General features: G+C 30.6%; 1 long non-coding RNA gene across 1 annotated transcript; it reads right to left on the bottom strand.

Annotated features, from left to right (window-relative positions):
* Window positions 1-75: 75 nt before the first annotated feature.
* Window positions 76-7,487, bottom strand: LOC133180084 (uncharacterized). Its single transcript, XR_009720272.1, has 3 exons — window positions 7,444-7,487; window positions 4,617-4,632; window positions 76-139 (listed from the first exon to the last, which is right to left on the bottom strand). It is a non-coding gene; the product is annotated as an uncharacterized LOC133180084 (long non-coding RNA).
* Window positions 7,488-11,457: the final 3,970 nt, after the last annotated feature.

The following is an 11,457-nucleotide window of genomic DNA, read 5'->3' as shown; positions in this document are numbered from 1 at the left end:
AAATTATTTCTATTTCCGCCGCAGCCTCCATATAAGAACGTCTCGCAGTATTCGCTGTCCTCGTTAAAGCGGTAGCGCAGTTCTAGCTTGTTACACGGCCCTCGGTCTGCTGGATCCTCACAAAATGGCTGCAACTGTCCTACAAATGTACAAGGGTGGTTAACAGAACAGTTTAATATCCTTCACCACGGGTGGTTAATGTAAGAGAACATGCCATATGTAAACTGATTAACTGAGTAATGCATAATTCAAAATACACAATTCTCCATCTGATGACTCTTTAAAAAGACATTAATTTAACTAATTTACTTTAAAATTTAATAGAAGGAAGATTTATATTTTCAAATGTTTAATTGAGCAAAACTTTAAAGCGAAAGACATTCACCTTTGAAAATGAATTTTTTAAACAAATGTCAAATTATTTCACCACACCGTTTAATATTAACAACAAAATCATTCCACTTGGAAAGCACACGAATATTTCATCTTTCAAATACAAGAACGAGTTATTTTGACGTAGCTAACAAAAAAAGCATAACTGCACAATTTAAGTTAATGACATTATGCGAGGTGTCTGTATTTCACATAACATTTACTCATTAACAGACAGAAACTTAATTTGTTAGTCTCGTCACGTATCAGCTATCATTTAGTCCAAATGATGTTCTTAAGGATAGAAACACAAAAAGAAGAAAAGGCTTGTGTTCTCAATGGACAATAGCACACTAAATATAAATTCACAGCATACAACATGTATGTTTTTGTCATCCAAACTTTATTTTGAAGAAGCAGATTGTTTAATCTTTTCTCCGATGTTTTGCCTGTTTAAGTATTACATTCTGCGTTGCTAAAAATACTAAGTAGATATGTCAAAAAAAGAACTTAAGTTGGTTTATTTGCAGAATCTAGTTTACTTATTTTTAATAGTTCTGCTGTGTTTAATAAAGATGATGGATTTATCTGCAGTATTAACTTTTTGAGAACACCCAAGGAAGTGAGTTCTTTTTTTCCTTTACAAAAATTTAATTACGTACAGCTGTTATATTTTCGATGATTACAGAAATCCATTTTATCTATTGTCACCATTTATCTACGAAAGCTCAGAAGACTCATTAGACACTCGAGCTTTGAAGTTTGAAATGCAAGATTCGAATCTAGAAATTCAAAAATTATGAATTTACAAATTAAATCCCAAATATCGAGTAGGACCTCTTTGTTATCGTATTATATCCTTGTTTTAGCAATATCACATTTGTTCTTGCATTAATTAGTGTTAGATATGTATAGGAATGAAGGGATACATTGTGCATTGTTTCGTTTCAAACAATGAAGAAGGTTATAAGTATTTAAATGCAACATGAAAGATGCATTCTCTGATAAAAGCTTATCAATGTTGAATGACTAAAAATATCTTTTCCTTCTGAAATTATCTAACATGTTTAATTTTATATCAATATATAATGCTGAGCACGATTTCGTGGTTTTTGAAGGAATGCAATGCATAAAAAGTCAATTTGTCACCAGAAATTTTCTGTGTTTTGTGCACATTAAAGTTATTTGGTTGAAATGTTAAGGAAAAAATACCCCACATTCTTAAAAAAATCAAAAACAAAGAAAGCATAAGATTCACCTTTACGTTTTTTTTTCCAAAATTTTGTAGCCTAAATAATATGACACATTATATAAAATGCAAGTCTGTTTACACTTAATTTACTCACAAGTCAGTCTTGATTTTCAAATCAATTTTTTTATTTCTTACCAATGACACGGTGCATACAAAGTGTATACAAGGAAAACAGTGTTCAGAATTAAAGCCATTGCCTTATCACCGTTGTTGTAAATTTTGAATGGATACAAATTTTATAATATGCAACTACATGTATCTGTAATTTTGAGAATTTGCTAGATCCCGTTTAATATCAAATTTGCAATGACACTACTTAGTTTGATAACAGAGTAACAGAGAACTTGAGTTGATATATACACTCTGTAGAGGTCATATAAAATGAATTGAAATTTATTTTCAAATATATTATGTTTATTGCAGCAGACGAACACCTAACAACAATAATTTTCTCATTTTTATAACTTCTATTGAAATGTAATATCTTCAGGAAACGCATAAATGAATTTAAATACTCATAAAAACTGTCTTTGCAATTTAAAGTCGGATCATCTCTGGCTATCACTGCTTCAAACTTCCTCAGTATCTTAGCTCGGTGACAGTCTCATGTTAAAACGATGTAAATTAAACAAGTGCATCTTTTGTGTAAATCGTCCATGTCTTCTTATTGAATACATGCCTTTTAACATATAGTAATTAATCACTTTTCTGAATTAAAGTTTTTACGACACGGAAATCTAAGAGGAAATTTATTTGCTTGTCAGAGATGTCGTTTATTAATTTTTAAGCAAAGTTAATCTTATCAAGTCAAGATATGCATCTGTATTGGTTGATCAGGAAAATTAAACAGAAGCTTTTTTCTAAAGGAAGTGCAAGGAATTAACTGATATATTTTATCACATAATTAGATTGGAACTTCTTAACAAAATTCAACGTTCTTTGATATGAAAATGTACTGGTTGAAAAAGTCATATCTACCAAGATTAATAGAACACTATAAACTCATTGTTATTTTTTAATTTTACATCTGATTAAAAAAAAAATAATGATACGCATTATATGATACTATCAAGAAATGGAGCGAGAAAATGTTGGTTACAGATGGAAAACCCTCTATTACTCAAGTTTTGGTCAGGTATTAAGAAAGGAATTTACTTCACTATTAGTTGTGGTGCGGTATTTAGATATGGATTGACTTCACTATTAGTTGTGGAACGGTTTTCAGATAGAGACTGTCATCACTATAAGTTTTGGTACGTTACTAAGATACAGATTGGCTTCACTATTAGTTTTGGTATGGTATTAGTATAGAAATTGGCTTCACTATTAGCTATGGTACGTTACTAAGATAGGGCCTGGTTTCAATATTAGTTTTGGTATGGTATCAAAATACGGATTGCTTCATTATTAGTTTGGGTATGGTATTAAGATACGGATTGGCTTCAGTATTAGTTTAAGTATGGTAAAATAATAGGGATTGTCATTACTTTAAGTTTTGGTACCTTACTCAAATAGGCTTTGGCTTCAATATTAGTTTTGGTAAGTGACTAAGATAGGGTTTGGCTTCAATATTAGATTTGGTATGGTATTAAGTTACGCATTGCTTCAATATTAGTTTTGGTATGGTATTAAGATACGGATTTGGCTTCAGTATTAGTTTTGGTATGGTATAAAAATAGTGATTGTCATCACTGTAAGTTTTACTCAAATAGTCTTTGGCTTCAATATTAGTTTTGGTATGGTATTAAGATAGGAATTGGCTTCACTATTACTTGTAATATGGCATTAAGATAGGGATCAACATTACTGAATTTTTTTTGGTGTATTTTATTAAGATAAATATTGTCTTTGCCGTTAATTTTAATGTCAAATAGAATGCCATTCTGATAAGTTTCACGCCCTTTTGGAAAATTAATGTATTCTTTATTAAAATTGAATTTGAATAAAGATATTGCATCAAACGTATATTGAACTCGAGAATCTAAAGATAATCAGTATATGGTTCAAAGACTTATTCATTAATTCTGATTAATAATAAATGGAAATCCTAGAAAATATCGATCATTTTCACGTGAATTTTCGATGCTTTCAATCATACATTTGAATTTTTCCATTACTTATACTAAAATCTGGTATTTAATTTAACCTACAAAAATTTAAAGTAGGTCTTCAGATGTAGACAATTAATTTATTAAATTATTTCAATTCAGAGTGTGACGCTTTGAGAAGTGAAACATTTTAAGGACAAAGATAACATGTCATTCATTTTTTTTTACTTTGAATTTCCGGATTCATATGTATTCCTAATATATGTTGTGTTACCTGTAACTTAAATGTTTTACTTAATTAATTGTTTGGTCTTAGATTAAAGCATTATGATAGGATTTATCATCTTAAGCAATATTAGCAAATGAGAGTAGTTATTAAATGGTGCTTCTTGAGAGAGAGAGAGAGAGAGAGAGAGAGAGAGAGAGAGTTTTCGCTAATGTAGGATGAAAAAGAAATATTCTATCATTTTAATCACAACTTTGAAAGATTATTTGATAAAGACGTCATTGGGGTGAATTTATTATGTTTTATCAATATAGATTATGCTTATTAAGTGTGTGATCTAATAAAAATTGATTGATAACCACATTTAAATTAATTATATTCAACCTGTTTTGACCTCTGCAAATTTACACTATGTAATATTTTGTTCGTTGATAAGTTATATATATGTAAGAAAAGGGGCGAAAATTCGTGATAGATGGTTAGACCACGATAAACCGTGTTATTTGATGCCAGAACATATACTGACATATGATCAATTATAATTTGTGAATTGTCAGGCTTGTTTGTCTAAAATAAATATGTATTCAATGTAAAAGATATTTAAAAAATTGCAACGTGCATCTGTTTTTAGTTTCTTTAAAAGATTCTATTGTATTTATTAAATTATTTTATCATATTAGATACATAGATTTAGTGCTATTTCGTTGCATGTACTTACCAATTGCATAACTTATCTGAAATGAATAAAGAAAATGGATATGATATTTTATTTCACATTTGAAGAAATGTTTCTGTTTGAATGGCAAATTCAAAGATCATACATATCTACTACAAAAGAAAAGGGATTAGCAGGATTAAAATGAACATTTTGTTAGAAGTAGTTGTGGGGAAGTATAAATTCCATTTTATTTTCTGGCAGAAAACAAAATCAAAACATAAGGTATATAAAAAGTCATTTAGACAAGATTACTAAACCGTGTTGTCAATTTCAGTCTTAATTTTCAGATAAAGACTCGGGTTCAATTTCCGCTGCAACAAACAAGAATGAAATTTGAAGATAAAGAACAGTATTCAATCTCGAAAGTCCAATGAAACGATACAAATTTGGAGCAGAGCAAACACGGACCTCAAAATTTAGAGGTGGAATCAGGTGCCATGGAGAAATGAGCATCCCCTGCCGACCGGTCACACCCACCGTGTGCTCCTTGTCATGATCGGAAAAAAACCCAAAACCGGAAAAATCAGTAGACAGTTCAGTGTATAAATAATAGCCTAACAAGAAAACATTGGAGGTATGTGTGATTCCCAGTTATTGGTAAACTCTTATGAAAATGGCATCAGTACGTTAAACAGTAGGTAATATTCATTCAGACATGAACACAATTCATTTTGATGGCGAAGACCACCTAAAGCACTTATTTCCTTATTAATTATATCATTATTACATCAATGGAGATAACCTAAAACACTTATTTCAACACTAATTATATCATTATCATATCAATGGAGACCTCTTCGTCTCATTATGATTTTAAAGGTTTTAATTAAATATGCTCTTTCACAATAGGTTAAAACAGAGGATAAACTAACCACCCACAAACCAATGTTAAATCAGTGAAGTCTTGACAGTTACCAACTAGTCTTCTGAAAATGCCCTATAAGGATTTATGCAACAACAAAGTAGAAATCACGTATCAATTTAATGTGTCAAAATAAGATTTTGTAGCTTAAACCAGACTGATCCCAACATCAGTTTTATCATCAGTACTGTCCCCAGTAATATCATCAGTATTATCAGGAAAGGACCTTTCTCGTAATTAACTTTTCAATGACGTGAATTTGTTGTTCAAAAGACAAATCAACAAAAACAATATAATAGCAAAGTATTAATGTTGGAGAGAAATGTAATCTAGGGCCATATATAATGAATCTGTTTTGACATATAGATTTATAAAAGACAATGATATGATTACAAATGGAATTGACATTGTCATAGTGCTTTGTATTTGAGATTCAAATGCTTAAATGATCGCATGCAAATATGCAAAAAAAAAAAAATCCCTCTGCTATAAAATGAGTGGTGTTTAACCTTATTTGAAAAGTACCAAGCTTTCAAATAGAAGGTGCTAAATACGTTCTATCGTACTGGATTTAATGGCGTTTTGTAATATATGTCCTTCCTCTTACTTCACCTTCTGTCGAGGAAAAGCAGTTTTTGCACCTTAAAATTAATCTCAAATAAATGAAAGAAACGAAGAAGAGAAAAGTATTTTACTTATCTAAATATAACATTTTTGTCAACATTAACATCTTCTAAACATCACGTTCTACCTGTCAGCTTTACTTCAATGTTTGCAGTGTAATTAAACTATAGTGCTATATGTACATGCAAAACACTTCTTTACTTAGTCTCTGTTTACATACTAGATGGAAGTAGTACACTTTTTATTGCTTTTTAATTTTGACAACTTCTATACGGCATGGTAAAGACATTAGAAAGATACATGAATTAATCTTTATGAAGCTTATAAAAAGACTTATGTATATGACGTTTGTATAAATCACATTAATTGGAATTTTGCAGCATGTAATGGACATTGGACATGCAAATTATAATGAATAAAACAATTTGACAAATGAATTTGCTCGGATGAGGATGAAAAGTGCACAATGGGTTTTTGTCCCACAAAAAAGTTAGAGAACTACTATCAAAAGGAATTGTGTAAGTTGTATTTACAACTTTTGAAGAATTTAAGAATATAAATATTTTTTTGGACTTTTTATCTCTATGTCACATTAAACATTATTTACCCACGTGCAATTATGCTCTCTAGCGATGTGAAAACAAATAAAATTTAAATTAATTCATTGCTTAGGATAAATATTACAGAAAGTTTCCCACATAACTATTTGATAACCATACTTTGATCTTTAACAAACCGTGATGGCATTTTCTTTAATAAATTTATCTTTATCACACGGCGGGTGTGACCGGTCGACAGGGAATGCTTACTCCTCCATGGCACTTGATTCCACCTCTGTTGGTTTTGGAGGTCCATGCTTGCTCTGCTCCCGATTTGTATTGTTCCAATGGATTTTTGAGCTTGATTACTGTTCATTATCGTTGTATTTCACTTTATGTTATAAGTTATAATAGTTTCAAGCCAACCAACATCATATTTTGCAGTTAATGAAAAATAACCAAGAAGCTGTGGTCTAAATCATTTGGCATGACGAATTGATTCGGTTAACCATACACAGGAATAGAAAGCCTTGCTCAAAGAGCAATAGCTAGCTTTTGTTAAGGAATTCAACCAGATACTGTATGAACAGCCGACAATTGAAGATTGCGAGTAAAAATATAGTACCTACTATCAAAGACCATTGAGGCAACTCAAACAGTTTAACAAACAAAAAAAAAGTAATATAAGGATGCTCCTAAGCAAATAAACATTTATGGTAATGAGCATGATTTTTTAAAATTTTTTGAAAACTAATTGCAACTGCGTAAAATTTTAATCTTTAATGTTAGAGTAGTTATTTACCTGGAAGATTACGCAAGCTACAGTGGCAACGATTCTCCCCATCTTGTTTCCTTTCTTCTGATTTAATCTGAAAAGAATGGAAACTTTTTATTTTGGATCATTGTAGGGATTCTGTATTATAAAATTTTCGATCATTAATGAAGGATATACAATACTGAATAATGATACAATATCAACTAAAGCATTCAGTTTTGATTACCATAAAATATTCTAACATGCATCTTAAACTAAATAATCTTTAACTATCATTTTTGGTTAAGTATTAAGTGCTCTTCTGCAATCAGTGTGACAAAAAAGAGTTTGCTGATGTCAAGGTCATTTCTTATTTCATGCCAAAAAGGCAGATTCCCTTTGATTATGCACTGAATTTTCAAAACGCAGACAGTAAACACCACAGGACATGACCAGGTTAAAAACATACAGTTATACTAATATAAGAATTAAAAACAAAACATACATGAAAAACCCGTACAGGTACTTTAGTGCAGAGGGCATCACTACGATGTTTTTGCCACAAGATATCAGGAAATTCAGATGCATGTATCGGAGAATATTTAGACTGTATGCACTATAAGGCATAACGACAAAAATGTTTACTTCCGTTTCTGCAAAATTTTCAAAGAAAAAAAAATAAAAGGACAAATTACCTCTTAACTCCAAGACAGGTGGAATAATTAAGAAGCACTCCAGTCTACATGTAAACTTTACAGATATCCATCCCGATAAGAGGCCTGTTTCTGTTTAGCAGATTACTGTCTAGTTTTTGACGTTCAGATTTATCAAGTCTGTCTAATGATTCCTAACTCTGACTGAAAAGGGGCGTCGGCGAAACTCGTGTAAAATCCTAATTTCCATTCACAGAAAAACGAAGTAACATCACAGACGACCACGAATAAAATTTACCACTAAATCTTAAGCTTCCTGGGATTGGGATGTTATGGTAGGTATATTTCTGATGTCTAGTTCCTGAATTTAATTATGAAATCCTTTGACTACAGAGACTAATTAATCGTCACACTCTGATATCAATGACAGTATATATCAGAGACTCAGGTCTTTCTTAGATTGAATTGTCGGGTGTTTTTGAGACTCGTTTCTTTCTTGGATTGAAATGAGACTGGACGGAATAAAATCAAATGCGTTGACTCTGTGGATTAAGAAATGGGAGAAAATATCACAACTCCAATCCTTTGGATATTATTCTATTCGGCAAATTAAAGTTGCTATGAAAGATGAATTTCAAATTGGGATATGTTATCTTAAAGGAAGGTAAACCAATTATGAATATAACGCTTAAAAAATCATCAATGTTTTCTTCTTAAACAGATTTTAAGCATTTCACTATATGTTTCATGCAGCCAAAAATTCACCAGAGGAATCCAGAAAGAAGGAACTGTGACTTTTAATATTCCAAGTGGAAATCCATATATTTATATAAAAACTGGCACCCCCTGACCGATGTAATCAAAATTCCTGATAAAAATATATTGAAGTATCCTGTTAGTGTCTCACTAGTTTTTATCAATCACGTTCAAGTGCCGGTGTTTTTATAATCTGTAAATTCTAATTAGTTGTTCTCATCAAGCTAATTGTGATACAACTAGTGGGAACTGCAATAATTTGTCTTCCCGTCAGAGAGTCGTCAGTTAAAACTCTAATTCTGCAAACATATGTAGAAGGTGGAGGCAGCTTATGAATTTATTTATAACGTGATTTATTGGAACAAAACTTTCGTCATCTACAACGCTCGAATGATTTTTCATTTATATTTTACTTATTTGCTGGTATATATACATTTATCAGGAGTTAGAGAAGGAAATTGATTTAACTTGTCAAAATCATTATAATATTACACGTAAACAGGACAGGATATAAATTGGAGTGACACATCATAAAAAAAGATCACTATATTAGCTTTAAAGAAAAGTACTCCTTCATTTATGTAAAACTTTATCAAATTTAGTGGAATGATGTCATTTTTAATGCTATGATGATTAAAATACGGACTTTATTAAAATACTACTAACACTGTCTTAACATATTCAGGATGTATATAATATCTAGAAAAATTGGACAAGAGAGACCAGCAAAATTTAAATTACAAATCGATATCTTTGAAAATTTCCTTAAAAGTGAAAGAGGTAAGCTTGTCATAAGATGAATTTCAACATAATTCGATACTTCCCATGACCTTAATGTTAGTAATAAGGGGCCAATGTGATAATTCATCAGAATCACCAGGATTGTTTGATTGTTTAATTATGAATAATTTTCAAGTTTGAATAAACATTCCAGCGGATTGATTTCTTTTAATTTAACATTTGTTTTCAATTGCAATGCAATTTTGCATATGGTAATTTTGATGAGTAAAAGTTTTTAACTTCATCCTGAATACAAGAAATAGGTCAGTTACAGACAAATAATTGAAGAACATCAATTTCCTTGTTGTAAAGTACTCTGTCATAAATTGCCATTGAATTAGGAATCGAACAGAACGCGAAATAAAAATGTAAAGAGAAGACCAAACAAATATATTACGTAAAAACTATACCGAACTGTATACACTGTATCTATGAATACTGAAAAAATGTACATATATTCTTTTGTAAATAGTTTAAGGCTTTATTGCATCAATAGAATATTGAAATCAAAATCTTATCATTGAAAGACACACACACACATAACTATATATATATTTTTCTGTTAATTGGAAATCAAAACACATCTTAATTAATTGTCTTTGAAGAGTTTGACAAACACCGGTAGTTTAGCTGTCAATAATGAAGATTATTTTCACATTTTACGCATGAACTTTTCTGAAGAAAGGAAATTGACATAATATGTCAAACTTATTTTTGTGTGGTTTTTCTGTTTACTAGTAAAGAACACATGGTGCAAATAAGAAAAAAGAGGCCCAGAACATCACTTGACTTTGGTAAAAAATACTTGCATTTATAGGACGGTTTCTTTCAATCTGCACATACAAATAGATAAAATGTACCTTAAAATCTCTAGTAAGCTAATGACGGATAAACAAAGCTAAGTAGAAGTAGTCTAGTCACTTTAAAACGACTTAAAGACTAAATATACTACTTTTAAAGGAAAGAACTTTTTAAGTGAACTTGTTATTAATTATTTGGTCAATTTTATACATTTTCATAACCAATTAATGTGAGAAGAATTAGAGACAGTACAGTAGATTCTGCCTATTTAAGTGTAAGTTAAGAGTAAATTTACTTGTAAATTTAAATGAAAATTAATTATAATTCTGTGTATAACTATAAATTGTAAGATACAAATATTAGATGCATGAAATGACAGACATAATGAGGCATTGTAAATATCCATAATAAATCAGGTAAAGGCTCCTATTTTTCTCGTAAAGCATAATTGTTCATAAGTCTTTCATTTCTTTCAGGTACTAATTAATGTTTTTGAGATAAATACTATTCAAAAATATGGAATTCCATCAAGATTGACATAAATATTATATATCAATGATGTAAATGAAAAAAATAAGAAAAACTATCATACGAACTAAATAAGAAAATATGAAATATTTTTATTTTCATGACTGGAAATCTTAAACGCCTCATTAATCTTCTCTAACAATGTTGATAATCACAGGTAACAAAAGTCACAAGCAAACAATTAATTAGCATTTTTATAGTGTCATTGACATATAAGGAGATGAAAAATCACTCAGTCACAAATACCTATGTACTGGGAAAAGGTAAAATATGTTCACCAAAAACGTTTCATAACCAATTGTACAGATATCGCGATCAACTGTTCATTTTGTTTACTATAAACCACTGTACATATATCACAGCCGGTCATGGTGGCCTAGTGGTAGGGCGTTATCGGAAGGCCTGGGTTCGATCCTTGTTCATCGCACCGCGTCAAACCTAAGACGTAAACATAGGTAGTGACTCTTCCTTATCCAAGCGCCCGTCATTAGAAGTGAGAGTCAGAGATCTTTCGGATGAGACCTTAAAAACCGAAGTCCCGTGT

This window comes from Saccostrea echinata, unplaced genomic scaffold (genome assembly GCF_033153115.1).
Source record: "Saccostrea echinata isolate AGI-Se365-2 ecotype Australia unplaced genomic scaffold, CSIRO_AGI_Sech_v1 ptg000005l, whole genome shotgun sequence".
In the NCBI taxonomy this organism is placed as follows: domain Eukaryota; kingdom Metazoa; phylum Mollusca; class Bivalvia; order Ostreida; family Ostreidae; genus Saccostrea; species Saccostrea echinata.
This window is presented reverse-complemented; position numbering and strand designations above follow the sequence as displayed.